At 54.6% G+C, this 15130-nt stretch overlaps 6 non-coding genes across 6 annotated transcripts; 3 read left to right on the top strand and 3 right to left on the bottom strand.

Annotated features, from left to right (window-relative positions):
* Positions 1–373: 373 nt before the first annotated feature.
* On the bottom strand, positions 374–445 carry TRNAP-AGG. The gene has a single exon. It is a non-coding gene; the product is annotated as a tRNA-Pro (tRNA).
* A 195-nt stretch (positions 446–640) lies between these two features.
* TRNAK-CUU lies at positions 641–713 on the top strand. The gene has a single exon. It is a non-coding gene; the product is annotated as a tRNA-Lys (tRNA).
* Positions 714–3418: 2705 nt separating this feature from the next.
* Positions 3419–3490, bottom strand: TRNAP-UGG. The gene has a single exon. It is a non-coding gene; the product is annotated as a tRNA-Pro (tRNA).
* Positions 3491–4816: 1326 nt separating this feature from the next.
* Positions 4817–4889, top strand: TRNAK-CUU. Its single transcript has one exon. It is a non-coding gene; the product is annotated as a tRNA-Lys (tRNA).
* A 3502-nt stretch (positions 4890–8391) lies between these two features.
* TRNAP-CGG lies at positions 8392–8463 on the top strand. The gene has a single exon. It is a non-coding gene; the product is annotated as a tRNA-Pro (tRNA).
* A 6395-nt stretch (positions 8464–14858) lies between these two features.
* Positions 14859–14931, bottom strand: TRNAR-CCU. The gene has a single exon. It is a non-coding gene; the product is annotated as a tRNA-Arg (tRNA).
* Positions 14932–15130: the final 199 nt, after the last annotated feature.

Here is a 15130-nt window from a genome sequence, read left to right as displayed (position 1 = left end):
GTCCCCTTGCCACTCCCGCGGGCGCAGGACCCGGGCCACCTAGCCCAGCCGCCGTGCTGGCTCAGCGCTCCCCCTGGCGGCCGGGAGGAGAATCACCTGGGAGTGCAGGAGCGGCTGGAGGCCGGTGAAGGGCCGAGTCCCTGGCTGAAGCCGTGGCCTCTCACGTCTGTGTGGCGCGGCTGCTCCTGGACCTCTCTCTCTCTCTGTAGGCCCCAGCTCCCTCAATTCGATGTCGAGCTCAAGTTCAGGACTCTCTGGCCGCGGGAGCGACGGTACATCAGGTGGCGTTTGTTCCTGCACGTGGCTCTGGGCCGGGGACCCAGAACTTCAGCAGGGCCCTGGGGGGATTTGAGAAAGGAGAAGGAAAAGGATGGGGCTCGTCCGGGATTTGAACCCGGGACCTCTCGCACCCTAAGCGAGAATCATACCCCTAGACCAACGAGCCACCCTTGGTAGCTGCCTACTTCTCCTTATTTCTAGTATCCTCACACCCTAGGTGCCCACCTCCCTGCGGTCTCCTTCTCTGGGGGCAGCCATGCCCGCACCGCCTCTCCCAAAGCAAGATGCGCTTTTGCCTCGTCTTGTAGCACCTGCCTTTAATACTTTGAGTAGCAGGGAGGTAGGACCAGTTTTTGTCCTTGCCCGGCTAGCTCAGTCGGTAGAGCATGAGACTCTTAATCTCAGGGTCGTGGGTTCGAGCCCCACGTCGGGCGTGTGCTTTTGCCTGATAAAGAGGCCAAAAGACAACTCAACGCAGGGAAGGTATGTCGCAGATCCGCCATTTAAAGAGGCTTTTAACGATCTCAGGTAGATGCTACCAGGGAGGCGTCCGCGTGGCTGCGTGGCCCTCCGAAGCCTTGCACGGTCTCTGTGCTCCTGTGAAGCAATGTAAATATTTGGGCCCACCAGCCAGCTTCTGGGTGCTGGCTCAAGAAGACACATAGCTATATCTTTTCTTAGATTAGTAACCCGACAGTGACCTGTGCTATCACATTTGACTGGGGAACAGGATGCAAACCCAGAGCTCGGTGTCTGTGTGGGTTTGGGGGTGACTCTCTAGGTCCCGAGTGGGGCTCCCAGGAGGAGGCTCCTGATCGGGGCCGCTCCAGTGCCTGAGGAGGGATTGCGCAGAATTTCCGTCCCCCACCCCCACCCCCACCCCGAGGTTGGTGGCCTGTCCGCTTTCCTTCACTTCTCCCCAATGAAAGGGAAACAGACAGGAGGCATTTCGTTTTCTATTTTGGGGAAGAAGGAGAAGGAGGGTATGTGCTTCCCTTCCCATCAGCTGACTTTCTTGTGTTCTCTTGCAACGGTTTAGGCTCGTGAAAAGACCCTGCTATGTGTTTGACAGGACTGTGTTTTCTTTCTTTTGTGGTGGGGACCCGGGTTACGCTGGGAGACACCCCTCCTCTGGACCCTGGGATCTGCCAGAGCCCCCTCTATTTCTCACTCAGGGCACTCTTAGTCTCAGTAATCTTTCCTGGTGTTCTTAGGGGAAAAGGAAACTCAGTTTATTAGGGACTTAGGTCCACACACCTTCGTCGCTTCTTGGAAAAAATTCTTACCAACTCAGTGTCTCTATTAGCTTCCCGTGGCCGCCGTAAGAAGTTACCACAATCTGAGCGATTTAAAACAACAGAAATATATTTTCACACGCTTCTGGAGACCAGAGTCTAAAGTCAGGGTGCCAACTGGCCATTTTTTCCACTCTCTTTAAAGGCTCCAGGGAAGAACCCCTCCTCGCCTCTTCCAGCTTCTGGTGCTCTGGCCAACTTTGGCTTCTAGACTCATCACTGCGGTCTGTGTCTCCACTGTCACATGGCTTTCTTCCCTCCACGGGCCTCTGTGTCCTCATATCATCTTTTTATAAAGACACCTGTCGTTGGGTCAGGGCCCACCTTACTCCAGGATCTCACTGTATCTAATTATATGTGCAAAGACCCTACCTCCTGAGGTTCTGGGTGGCCACGGTAGTCGGGGGACACCATTCAACACTCTTTTTTTTTTCCAAAAAATTTTATGTTCCTTTTAGTTTTCTAACTCACAACCCCAAGATCAGGAGTCAGATGCTCTACCCATTGAGCCAGCCCAATACCCTATTTTCTTTTTATTTTTTTTTAATTTTATTTTTTATTTTTAAAAAATTTACATCCAAATTAGTTAGCATATAGGGCAACAGTGATTTCAGGAGTAGATTCCTTTGTGCCCCTCCCCCATTTAGCCCCTCCCCCTCCCACGCCCCCCCCATAACCCCCAGTTTGTTCTCCATATTTATGAGTCCCTTCTGTTTTGTCCCCCTCCCTGTTTGATATTATTTTGGTTTCCCTTCCCTTATGTTCATCCGCCCTATCTTCTTGTTAAATAATAATTCTTTTTTTACTGGGATATGTGCAGTGGGCGGGCCCTGTACGGCTTCTCCAACCTTGGGATGAGATTGCGTACTGCCTCGCACGGTTCCTATTCCACACTGATTCCCTTGCCCTGCTCGCGCAGATACTGTGGGAAATCCAACGTTGCAAAAATACAGCATCGTCAAAAGTTCAAAGTCAGTGTTCAGAGAGTGCGGTGTCTGATGGATGTTGAGGATTGATGTTTCCCTCAAAACTTTTAAATATCCCTGGGCATTTTTACATACTCTAAAGGTGCCTCCGCACATCGCAGACTCAAGCCCGAAGCACCACCTTTGCGTGCTTTAGGAGCAGAAGTCCCTGGCGTCACAGGAAACTCATGCTGGTGGCTCCTCGGGGCGGAGGTTCGGGGGTGATTGTTTTGGAAGTGGCTGTACCCTGAGCCCAGTCCCACTTGAGGGTCCTGTCTATGACTGAGTGGTGCCTTGACCCAGCCCAGCCTTTCAACCATCTGCAACACCGAGGGCTCAAGACCCCAGGTCGGCCGGGGGTATCCCTCCCTCTTGGTCTGAAAAGACAGCACAGCCAGGCCCCACACTGCCTACCTCAGAAAGGCCTCCTGGATTGAATCTGAGACCTCACATCTAAAGCAAGACAAACATCCTTAGGCCAAAAAAAGTCCCTTTGGTTGGTGATCCTTGGTGGCTCTAACTTCTCTCCCTCGCTTGCCTGACGCACTGACTCGGTTTCCCTTGGCCAGGGAGGAGTATGCCTTCATACCTGGAGTCTGGGATGCTAACTCTGGACCTTGTTTTCAGACGGGTCCCCCCAAGGGGCCCCCAGTGCTGGGCACAGCAGGGGACACAAGGACAGCCTAAGCAGAGAGTGAGTGCAGGTCCAGGCCAGCTCTGAAGGCTGGAAGGTCTTTTAGTCACTGTCATGTGGAGTGATGGGTCTCTGGGTCCCTGCTCCTTCCTGGCCCTGAGTGGACTTTGGTCCCTTTGTCAGCAACAACCTGACCATCTGGAGAAGGAAAAAAAAAAAAAAAAAAAAAAAAGCAGCAGAGACACGGGCTCATCCGGGATTTGAACCCGGGACCTCTCGCACCCAAAGCGAGAATCATACCCCTAGACCAACGAGCCAAATTGGCCCTGTCCTGTCTTGTTAATTCTGTCCCCTGGCTTCCCCCTCCTTAGGCTGCGGTCGTGTCCCAGATGCCTACCGCAAGGAAAGAGGATTGGGTCACCGTCCAAAGAGCCGTGAGGATCGACACTACGGGTCTTAGAGGCTCAGGGGTCAATCCCCCCCCCCCCCCCAGCCTCTGTCACCAGGACCTCCCTCCTGCCTTGGACTGTGGCCAGCTCCAGGACCACGTGGGAGGGTTCCCGGGGGGAGGGGACTCAAACCCGAGACTAGGGCCTCCCGCCTCGAACCCCCCAGCCCGGGCTGTGGGCCTCTGGCCAAAGGCGGGTCTTCTCTGTTTGCGGAAAGGGGAACTAGGGTCCGGGGCAGACCCAGAGGCTCTTGTCCTCGGCCAGGCCCGCCCTCTTCTGGGCCCAACCCCCAAAGGCCCCGCGGGACTCTGGGTCTCACGAAGCTCCCCTTTGCCCCGGCGCCGGGCACCGTCTCGCGGACGCATCCCTGGGCTGGACGGACGCGCGGGACCTCGAGGCGCCGCGCGCATCTTCCCTTCTGGATGGGCGACGATTCTAGAAACCGACCGGAAAGGAAGAAGGTGGCCCGACCCGACCTTGCGCGGGGCCCCCGGGGAGCTGGGGGTCCCCCTCCCGTCCTGCGGCGGGTTCTCTGGGTCTCCCCGTCCACGCCGCGCCGCCAGCCCTAAAGCGAGGTGTGGGACGCGGTGGAGGGTACGCGGCGTGGGGGCAGGGAGAGACGTTGAGAATTTGAAAGAGACCGGTCGGGGATTTGGACCCCGAGCGCTCGCCGGCGCAGCGGACTCATCCTCCAGGGCCATCTTTTCCCACTCAACACCAGTGACCTTGACCTCCACGATCCCGTGCTCCCAGTCTGCAAAAGGGTCCCGAGGGACGGAGGGCGGGAGGGCTGAGGGAGCCTCGGTTCCCATCCCAGAGCTGGGAGGGAAGGAGGCGCGTTGGCACTGCTGAGGCCTGCGTGCTGCCTCCCGGGGCCGAGCGACCGTGGGGTTTCAGGGACTCGGTGCCTGCGTGGCACCGGCTTCCCAGCGCTGCCCGGGCCCCCTGGGCCTCCTTCTGTTTGTCCTTTTGGGTCAGAGTGTCCCCATCCCTGCCCACGGCCTTGAATTTCGGGTTCCACCCCCCTTCCTCCCTTGCTGCTTTCAATTCTGAGGTTCTCAGTCAGTTTCGGGCTGGAACAGAGGAATCGTGTCGGAGGCGGCACTGGTCACAGGGGCGGGGCTGCGATGAGGGGGAGGCCGGCTTGCCCCAGAGCTGCCTCCCTTTTCCTTTGAAGGAGCCAGAAGGTGCCATGCCCGGCTAGCTCAGTCGGTAGAGCATGAGACTCTTAATCTCAGGGTCGTGGGTTCGAGCCCCATGTTGGGCGTGCCTTTTACAAGCCTGGGCGAAGAAAATGAATGCTTTCCCGCCCTTAAGAGTAAGCGGTTACCACAACTCACGTTTCAGGGTCTGACTCTCAGGGGGACCCAAAGACCACATCCTTGTGCTGGATTTGGAGCTGCGGGAAAACTGGACGGGAGAAGGGGACGCCTTAGAGTTGCTCAGGCCTCTACCTCTAGGTCTAGTCCCTTCTAACAGAGATGGTGGGCCGAGTTGCTTTTGCATTTTGGGATTTAAATGTGTATCTAGTCCATGGAGACGTGGCAGGAGTAGCATAGCTCAGGGGAGTCATTCCTGCAGTTCTGTGATCTCACGCAGCACACTCTGAACATGTTTCCTAACTCTTTTGAGGACACCAGGACTGCCCAGTTGTCTGGACCCCTGGGGTGGATGTGGTCCTCGCATCTCACATCCTGGACGTTCCCAGAGTGCGTGCTGATGTGAATTCAAGATAAAGGAGTGAGGTCCCTCGCCTCCTGACCCCGGGCTTCTGAGTTCATGAGAGATCCACGGGCTACAGTTCTCTCCTCCTCCCGATTCCCTTAGAAGAGCCAGGAATTCAATCCTGTGAAAATTGCCTTGAGTTTCACTCATAGACAATTTTCTCTCATAGACAAGTTTCACTCATAGAGGGGAGTCCTTCCCAGCTGGGACCAAGGATAAGCGCCTGGCTTTTCCAGGACACTAGGTGGTGGGGATGGGATGGAGAGACGGGGGAGGGGCTGGGGCTACGGAGGCGAGAGTGCCACACCAGCCGTCAGGCTCAGGGTCATAGAACAGAGTCCACGGGGCGGGGGGGTGGGGAGGGGGGGGAGGAGGGAACAGGAGTTTTTGCACCCGGGAGGGTCTGTCTGCTTATCCCTAGACTGGGAGAAGAAACCCTGAGCCCTTCCTTTAGCGCAAGTGTTGGAACTTCCTCCTCCACCCCAGGAGACCCAGTCCCAGGGTAGCTGGTGTCCAAGGTGGCCGCGCAGCTGGGATGTTCAGAGAAGGGAGAGGGGCTTCGCTCAGCAGAAGCTGGATCAGCACGGACAGAACACCTCCGCTCTGCTCCACAGTCCCCGGCGAACTCAGGGGACAGAGCACCGAACTCTTGATCCACTGCCCTTGAAAGAAAGATCAGGGCTCTAGAAGCCAAGTTTGTCTCAGTCCTAACCTCCTCGCCTTTCGGGCGGTGGTCTTTGCCGTGACACCTGGGCTGTGGACAGCCGGGCGTGTCCATGTGTGCGAGTGTAGCCGATTACCGGCAGGGGGACCCAGAGGGGTCCCACAGGACCAGCCAGCCAAGAGGGTCCTGGGCCTCATGCAGCAGAGAAATCAGGCGCGAGTGGAGAGGAAGTGGGCGCAGCTTGTTGAAGACGTACAGACGCGGACAATGTCTGGGAGGCCTGGAAAGGAAACAAGAGTCTCAAGTCTGCTTGGGGCCTGGGGTTTTTGCTGAGGGTGGCGGTTCGGTGCACGTGTCTTCCGAGGCATCCAGAACAGAGAGGGGTTAGGTGTTCGCCGTAAGTCCCTGCTCTGAGCCAGGGGTCTTGATGAGTCGGTGGTCTTGGAAAACGTTCAGGACGACTCCCGCCCCGTCACTCCTTAGATGTCATCTGTTTTGCTGGAAGACTCCAAAGGAACCATTAATCCCTTGACCTTTACCAGGAGGACATACATCATCTGTCCCCGTGAGGTGTGTGTGAGGCAGGGGTGTGGGACGTAGCGAGAACGGAAGCGGAAAAAGGAGCAACAAAAAAAGGCAGTTCTTCACGGGGTCCCTTTAGGTTCTCTGTCTCACGCTACCCAGGCGGCATGCGCAGTCCCTCTAAAATACCCAACGGAGCCGTCCCCAGCCAAGGTATGACCTGTGCAGATGGACCCTGGCGGCCAGGCTAGACCAGTTTGAGCTGCACTGCCTCCCACTGTCAGATGGACCCTGGCACTTACCTGTGCTTCGTTAGAACGTTACACTCTTCGCCCGAGGAGCGAGGAGCTCAAGCTTCGTTAGCGGAACGCAGGACACATACATAGGCATATTTTCTGGGTACACCTACACAAACTTACGCCCCCCCCCCCCCGCCTCTACTTTCGAGGACAAAACTCCCATTCTGAGTAGTCATCCGAACCCTAAACAAAAGAAACCCGCTCACCCCCACTTGGGGAGTCAACAGCTTTGGAAAGTACTCCCCACGATCTCCTTATTTGCTGCAAATCAAGTTCCCTTTGTGTGACCGCCTCCCCCCCAGCACAGTCTCTACCTGGAACTCACCAAGGAGGAAACTTGCGTGACCCTGTGTCACTGGAGCACATGGGGAATGGAGCTGGGGGGTCACTTGTGTCCTTGGCCTCTGAGACTTGCAGAGCTAGAGGTCAGTGCCTCCGCCCTTCCCCGTCTCAAATTAGCCAGCCTGGGTATCTGGGCATGTCCTGGGAAGAAAGGACCATCATTCCCTTACCTCTTTTAAAAAGACTGAAGCGGTGAACTGAGGGCTGGGCTAGATTTATTCCAGGAATGCAGGGTTGGTTTTATGTTCAAGATGGATCAAAGTAGTTACTCATGTTGAGGGAATGACCAAGAACAGTCACGTGGTCTTCAGAAATGTTGGTAAAAACGCCCGGATTCAATTCACGCCTGTATTAATCAGGGTTTCTGGTTTCTGTATTTTATGACGGTTTGACCTCTTGGGGGCCCTGCCGGCGGAGGCGAAACCCCTCCACCCAGGGCTAATTCCCAGAGAGAGGAAACAATTTGCCGGCCCACAGGCCTTTCGTAGGCAAACCAGCCAACGCTGCGTCCAAACTCCTACCCACCTCCTCACCCGGCTCTGGCACGACCCGGCTCTAAGTCACCCGCGGCAGATACCAGACAACGAGGGACAGCCCCTGCGTCCCGCATCTCACTGAATTAGTCAAGCTAGCCGATCGGAAACTCTTCACCCTGCCTTGGTTTGCCTTTCCCACCGAAACGGTTCGCCCCGAACTGCGGGAAGTTCCCAAAGGGGGCCGTCGCCCGCCCCGCGGGGCTTAAGGATCAGCAGCGAGAAGCGGGGTCCGCTGTGGGCACTCCCTTCTCCCGCGCCCAGACTGGCTTCCCTGGCGCTGAGCGCATAAAATGGACCGGTCACCTCCTCCTTCGCCTCTTCCTCCTCCTCGACCCCGTCTTACGGGACCAGGCCTACTCGGTGCCGGTCCCCTTCCTCTCGTCTGCCCCCCAGCCAGCCTCCATAGTCCCCACCGCCGCCGTGGCCGCCTGAAGCCTCGGGGTCCCCCGCAGAGCGAGTGCTCTTGCCGCACGGGCCCTCCGGCTCAGCCGAGCCCCTCGTCCACCCCTCCCCCACAGTATGCTCCCCACTCCCCTGGGGGCAGGAATCGGCCCCCGATCCGGGGGATCAGCCGAGCCGTCCTCCTGGGAGGGCGCCGCTCAGCCAGCCTGGGATTGAGCCGGGGTCACGCGCCACGCGAACAGTTGTGTGCGAAGCTCAAGCAACCTCCGGTGCGTGCGAGGCTCGTTGGTCTAGGGGTATGATTCTCGCTTCGGGTGCGAGAGGTCCCGGGTTCAAATCCCGGACGAGCCCAGGGTGCGCGCCTCTGCTTTCTACCCTTTTACAAGGGGAATATGGAGCTCAGGAAGCCTGTTGCGCTCCGCTCAGGCCCTTCCCGGGGACCTGACGGGGCTGGGCCGCTCGTGCTCTTGCGGGTTGCGGGGGAGAGCGGCGGGGCTTCGGGCTGCAGGCTGGGGCGGGGAGGGGGGCGCGGTCGGCCAGTCCACTTGGTGGCCAGCCCAGCTGCTCTCCTCTCTGCCACCCCCGCGGGACACCTGTTTCCTCCAGCGGCCCGCCTGAGATGCGCTGACGGGTCTCAAGGAAAGTAAGGGCTCTTACTACGTGTGGCAGTGACATTTGGGATATATTAGGTTATGTAAAATATGTTATCTCCATCAATGTTACCTATTTCTTTTCACTTACTGTTGTGCGTTTTCGTGTGCCACTAGAACATTTTAAGTGGCAGGCGTGGCTCGTATTTGTGGCCGGCAATAACGCACCACGCTGGGCCAGAGGCATGACTCTCACTGTGGGACGCAGAGGTCCTAGTTCCAAATGCGGATCCACCCGTTGATGGTAAAAAAAAAAAAACAAAAAAAAACACGTTCCCTTCCGGTTTCGGCACCGCAGCCAGGGGTGGCCCTCCCTCCCCGCCTGGGTTCTGGGCCCTGGACGAGACACTCGGCCATGCAGACGCTGTTTCCCCCATCTGTGAAATGGGAACAGTTCTGATTCAGAACGATTTATTTAAACGACCGTCCTTTCCGCCCCTGGTTCGTAGCGTCCACTTTTTCGCAAATCAAGAGTCTGAGTGTATGTGGTTCTAAGACTTCGCTGCTTCCTACCGCGGTCTGTTTACTCTCGTGCCCAACCCAGTTTAGCTTTCATGGGCAAGTCTTGATATCCAGGCGTGTGACTCTCTCAAATATGTTTTGGTGATCCCTGGCCCTTTGCACTTCCACGTGAGTGTGAGAATCAGCTTGTCAGTTTACACAGAAATGGCGATGGGGCGTTTGGCTGGTACAGCCTTGATTCCGTAGGGCATTTCCAGGTCATTTGGCGCCATCACGATATTGAGTCTTTCAACTCATAAACATGATATGTCCCCTCATTTATTAAGGTCTTCTTTAACTTCTCACAGTAGCGTTTTATATTTTTCTGACATACGTCTTGCATATCTTCCATTAGAAGTTTTGCTGCGTATTTGATGTTGTTGAAACTATCGTAAATGGCATCCCTTTGGGTAGAATGTGTGATTTTTTGCAGATATGTATGAAATACAACCAATTTTTACGTATTAATCTTGGATTCAGTAACATTGTGAAACTCGAGTCATTTCTAATTTACAGAATTTTCTGCATATTCAGGCACGTCATCTGTGAATAATGGCAGTATCACTTAATTACTTCTGATCTTTATACCTTTAAAAACATTTTTTTAATGTTTATTTCCGAGGCAGAGAGAGACAGAGCATGAGTGGGGGAGGGGCGGAGAGACACAGAATCCTAAGCTGTCAGCACAGAGCCCGATGTGGGGGCTTGAACTCACAAACCCTGAGACCATGACCTGAGCCGAAGCCAGTCGCTCAACCGGCTGAGCCACCCAGGTGCCCCAATGTTTATTTATTTTTGAGACAGACAGACAGAATGGGAACAGGGGAGGAGCAGAGAGATAGGGAGACAGAATCCCAAGCAGGCTCCAGGCTCGGTTAAGACTGAACCACCCCGCCGGCCCCCAAATTCTTCTACTGAATGTTTGCCGCCTTTGATTTTAATAGTTGCCATTTGACAGCTATTGTCACTGTGTAACAATACCAAACCTAGTGGCGTGAAAACAATATGGTTTTATACTTATCAATTCTGTGGGTCAGGAATTGAACAGGGAAGGGCAGGCATAACCTGTATCTGTTAAATTGGGGCTTGCCTGGGACAACTTCGTGTCTAACAGCATCTGGAGGCCCCTTACTCACACGGCTGTCATATGAACAGATCAGCTGGGACTGTGGAATGGGACCTCTACACGTGACTTGTGCATGTGGCTTGGCCTTCCTCACAGCGTGGAAACTCCAGGCTAGTTGAATTCTGTCCCTGGCAACTTTGGAACCCCTACAGGCATGTTCTACGGAACAAGATGGAACCTGTCTCTCACCCTCTTTAAATTTTTAATACTTATTTATTTTTGAGAGAGAGAGACAGACAGAATGTGAGTGGGGGAGGGGCAGAGAGCGAGGGAGACAAAGAATCCGAAGCAGGATCCAGGCTCAGAGCTGTCAGCACAGAGCCCGACACGGGGCTTGAACTCACAAACCGTGGGATCCTGACCTGAGCCAAAGTCGGACGCTCAACCGACTGAGCCACCCAGGCGCCCCTCTTTATCACTCATTTTAAGCAATTTGATTATGATATGCCATGATACAGTTTCCTTCATATTTCTTTTTAAATTATCTATCTATCATCTATCTATCTATCTATCTATCTATCTATCTATCTATCTATCATCTATCTATCTACCTATCTGTTTTATTTGAGAGAGAGAATGAAAGTAGGAGAAAGAGGGACAGAATCCTAAGCAGGCTCTATCATCCACGTGGAAGAGTCTGATGTAAGACTGATCCCACGACCCTGGATCATGACCTGAGCAGAAATCAGGAGTCGGTGCTCAACCGACTGAACCACCCAGGAGCTCCTCCTTCAAATTTTCTTATGCCTGAAGTTTGTTCGTTTTTTTTTTGGGGGGGGGCGGTCTGTGGATTTACAGTTTGGGTCAAATTTGGAAATTTTGTTATCATTTTTTCAAATATTTTTCTGTTTCTCCCATTTGTACTCCAACCGTGCATGTATCAGTCTCCTCGAAATCGTCCCAAAGCTGCCGATGTTATGTTTCCAGTCTTTCCTTTCTGTGGATTTTATTTTTAATCATCTCCATTGCTATGCCTTCAAGTTCACTAATCTTTTCTTTTACAATGTCTAATCTGCCACTAATCTCACCCAGTGTACTTTTTACCTCAACTATTGTAGTTTATCTATAGAAGTTAAATTGGCTGTTTTTCTCTGTGTCTTCCACATCTCTACATATTCAATTTTTCCTCTAGCTTCTTAAATATATAAGGGTTTTGGGGGCGCCTGGGTGGCGCAGTCGGTTAAGCGTCCGACTTCAGCCAGGTCACGATATCGCGGTCCGGGAGTTCAAGCCCCGCGTCGGGCTCTGGGCTGATGGCTCAGAGCCTGGAGCCTGTTTCCGATTCTGTGTCTCCCTCTCTCTCTGCCCCTCCCCCGTTCATGCTCTGTCTCTCTCTGTCCCAAAAATAAATAAACGTTGAAAAAAAATTTTTTTTAAATATATAAGGGTTTTGGGGCGCCTGGGTGGCGCAGTCGGTTAAGCGTCCGACTTCAGCCAGGTCACGATCTCGCGGTCCGTGAGTTCGAGCCCCGCGTCAGGCTCTGTCTGGGCTGATGGCTCAGAGCCTGGAGCCTGTTTCCGATTCTGTGTCTCCCTCTCTCTCTGCCCCTCCCCCGTTCATGCTCTGTCTCTCTCTGTCCCAAAAATAAATAAACGTTGAAAAAAATTTAAAAAAAAATATATAAGGGTTTTAATATCCTTGTCTACCAATGCTATTATCTGCTTCATGTCTGAGTCACTATTAATTATTTTCTCCTGACTATGGCTATGTTTTCCTGCTTCTTTTCATGTCTGCTAATTTTTAATTGAATGCCAGATGTTTACAATCTTATTCTGGGGGGTGCTGGATACTTTTGTATTCCTGTACACATTCTTGGACATTTTTCTAGGATATGTGGTTACATTTCTTGGAAACAGTTTTATTTTGGGGTGGTCTTGCTCTTATTTACTTATTTTTAAAGATTTTATTTTTTTAGGCACACCACACCCAACATGGAGTTTGAACTCATGACCCCGACATCAAGAGTCCCATGCTCCATGGACTGAGCCAGCCAAGCACCCCCGGGGTCTTGCTTTTACAGTTAGGTAGGTGGAATCTGACTTGGCCTACGAGGGGGTTTTTCTTTACAGCTAGTATCATGGTACTTCATAGTCCTTCCAGGGATGAAAACCACAGCAAGCAGGGGTCCAGACACTCATTGTTGGGGTCCACAGAAGGCAGATGTCCTCAACACGCATAAACACAATTGGTCCCCTGGTTAGGCTTTGCTAAGGGCTAAGTATTGAGTTTGAGTCTGACTCCGGGACTTTGCTTTCCCGGAGAGCTTGAGGTTCCTCCTGGACCTGGAGAACCACAGAAAGTTCCCAGTGTTGGCTAGCTTACTTGGCAAAGCACAGAGCCCTCTCCCAGTCTGGATTGGGAGCTCCAGTCTGGCCTTTGTCCTGGGCTCATTAGCCACAGCCCGTTCCATTTCCCCCAACCTCAGAAAGGTCTCCCCATCTCAGAAAGGGTTCTCAGTTCCAGGCAGCTGCACAAAGATCTGCAGTGTCAACGCTGGGCCCATTTATTGCCGGGAATGCTAGGGAATCGCCGAGAAAATCAGCCAATGACAGAAGCCACACTCACCGCGCCCCCGCCCCCCAGCTCCTCTCCGGATTTATTTGACGTGAGGACCTAATTGACAGCCAGCAAGAGCGGTGCTCCCTATCTTCAGGGAAGATGCAAAATCCTGCCAGCTTTTGTGACACTGCCGGGCCGGTGCGGTCCCCCTCATGCACCCTCTCCCGGGTCAGATTTCTCAAAATGTAGGCTTTGTTCAGGATAAAATGAACCAAGGGCAGAGGCCCACGTGAACGTTTCTGGCCTCGGCCAGCTGTGAGGGTCTTGGCGGTGTGGAGGGGAAAGCAGAAGGCCCTCTCTAGCCCGGGGCACGCGCAGGAGGGGGATCCAGTCGGTCACAGAAGCACCAAATGTAAGGTGTCAGCATCCGCAGTGGGGGGAGGGGGGCTGATCAACTTTAACGTCGGCTGATCAGCAGCACCGTCCCTGCAAATCTGACGTCCAAGGTGGGGCTCAGTTCTACAGTCTTGAAACTAAGGGTTTTACTGAGCCTAGCCAGGAAACTTCAGCAGCCTCCCCCCACCCCCAGCCCCAGTCCATCAGAGGACTTCGGGAGGCGCCAAAATGTCCGGGTTGAGTCAGGCCCTGAGTGGGGCGTGGCCCGTCCTGGGATCTACCCCTCCAGGCACAGAGCGCGCTCTGTGCAGCCTTAAAGGTCTGGGTTTACGGACAGGTGGCTCTAGGACCTCCTATCCGGCACCTCCCCCACGCCCATCATCGCCGACAAAGGATAAGGAAATCGGCCACCCGCGGCTGGTGTGGACAGAGATGCGCGGAGCCTGGCCTGGAGCTGCCGGGGAGTCCGGTGAGGGGGGCGAACAGGGTTGGAGCACGTGCTGACATTCGGGCGATGGACTCAGATCCACTTCATGGATGGTCTCTGTGGCTGCTTTGTGGCCACCTCGGTCCCCAGGCCCGAGGTGAAGAAAAGACAAAGGCTCTCCCACTCTCACACTTGATTTAAATAAGTCATATTAACTGGCTGATAAGTGTGAGTTCCAGCCTTCTGATTTCTCTCAGGATGACTCACTGCAGGCTTCTTTTGAAATATCAAAATATCAAATATCATTTTCCCCGCTTGCTTCTTGCCACCGTCGGGGTCCTGCCCTGCAGTGGACATCTGCATCTTCAGGACTTCGGCATCCACGGCCCCACCCCACCCCATCGGTGAGATTTAGGGACACAGCTCCGCTAGGGGACACTAGAGCCTGGTCCTGGTCCAACAGGCAAGGCCGTTGGAGGAAGAACACTCCCCCACCACCCCCCCGGGGCAGGTTGTCAAGTTTCTCCAGGAAGAGAGCCCCTCCCCCGGAGGTGGATCCCCCTCCTCCAGGAATTGTGGGGTTTGGGGGAAGGGAGACTAGGATTCTGCTCTTGGGATTGTTATTTCCGGACCCCGGAGGGTTCGGTATTTGAAGGTATGTGTGATCGTTCTCTTCTAGATGTTTCTGTCTTTTTTTGCACGTGGGTCCAGATTGGGACGATATGCCAGGTATGGTCCATGGGACTTTCTCAGCTCTCCATTCCCCCCAAACCCCGCCAAAAGCTAAGAAGAGCCACCCCGCACACAGGTTCCAGGGATCAGGACCACCCTCCCCCCCTTACCAGGAAAGCTAGAGGAATTTAACCAAAGGGCTAATGGGTGGGGGCCCAGAAAAAAGTTCTGCCCTCAGCCCCACCCATCAGCACCCAAACCAGCTGAGCGCAGGTGTGCTTTCCGCTCTGTGAGACACCCTTCACCCGCCCCCCAGCTAGCTCCAGTCCCTTCTTTCCTCACCTTCACGGGTATTAAAGAAAACACCCGTGCCCCGACCTCGGGGTCCTAGGAGGTGCCGCTCCCAGGGGTGGCTGACAATAGTCTGGCCACAGAAACCACCCCAGCGCGGGAATGTCAAAAACACGACCACCCTACCCCGGGTGGGACTCGAACCCACAATCCCTGGCTTAGGAGGCCAGTGCCTTCTCCATTAGGCCACCGGGGCGTGTCCCTGGGGCGCAGGCTCCCTGGCCAGCACCGCCCCCTTCCTCACTCCCCGCGGGCGCGCGGGCACCTCCACGGGTCTCTGAACGCCGGGCTTCGGGCAGCATCGGCGCGCGAGACCCGTGGGGGTGCCCGCGTGCGGATGCTGCCGGAGGCCCCGCGTTCAGGGCGACGTCTGTCCCCCGCATGTTGCTGCGCAG

This window comes from Felis catus, chromosome E3, assembly GCF_018350175.1.
Source record: "Felis catus isolate Fca126 chromosome E3, F.catus_Fca126_mat1.0, whole genome shotgun sequence".
Taxonomy (NCBI): Eukaryota; Metazoa; Chordata; class Mammalia; order Carnivora; family Felidae; genus Felis; species Felis catus.
Note: the sequence above shows the minus strand (reverse complement) of the source record. Positions and strands in the feature narration are given on the sequence as shown.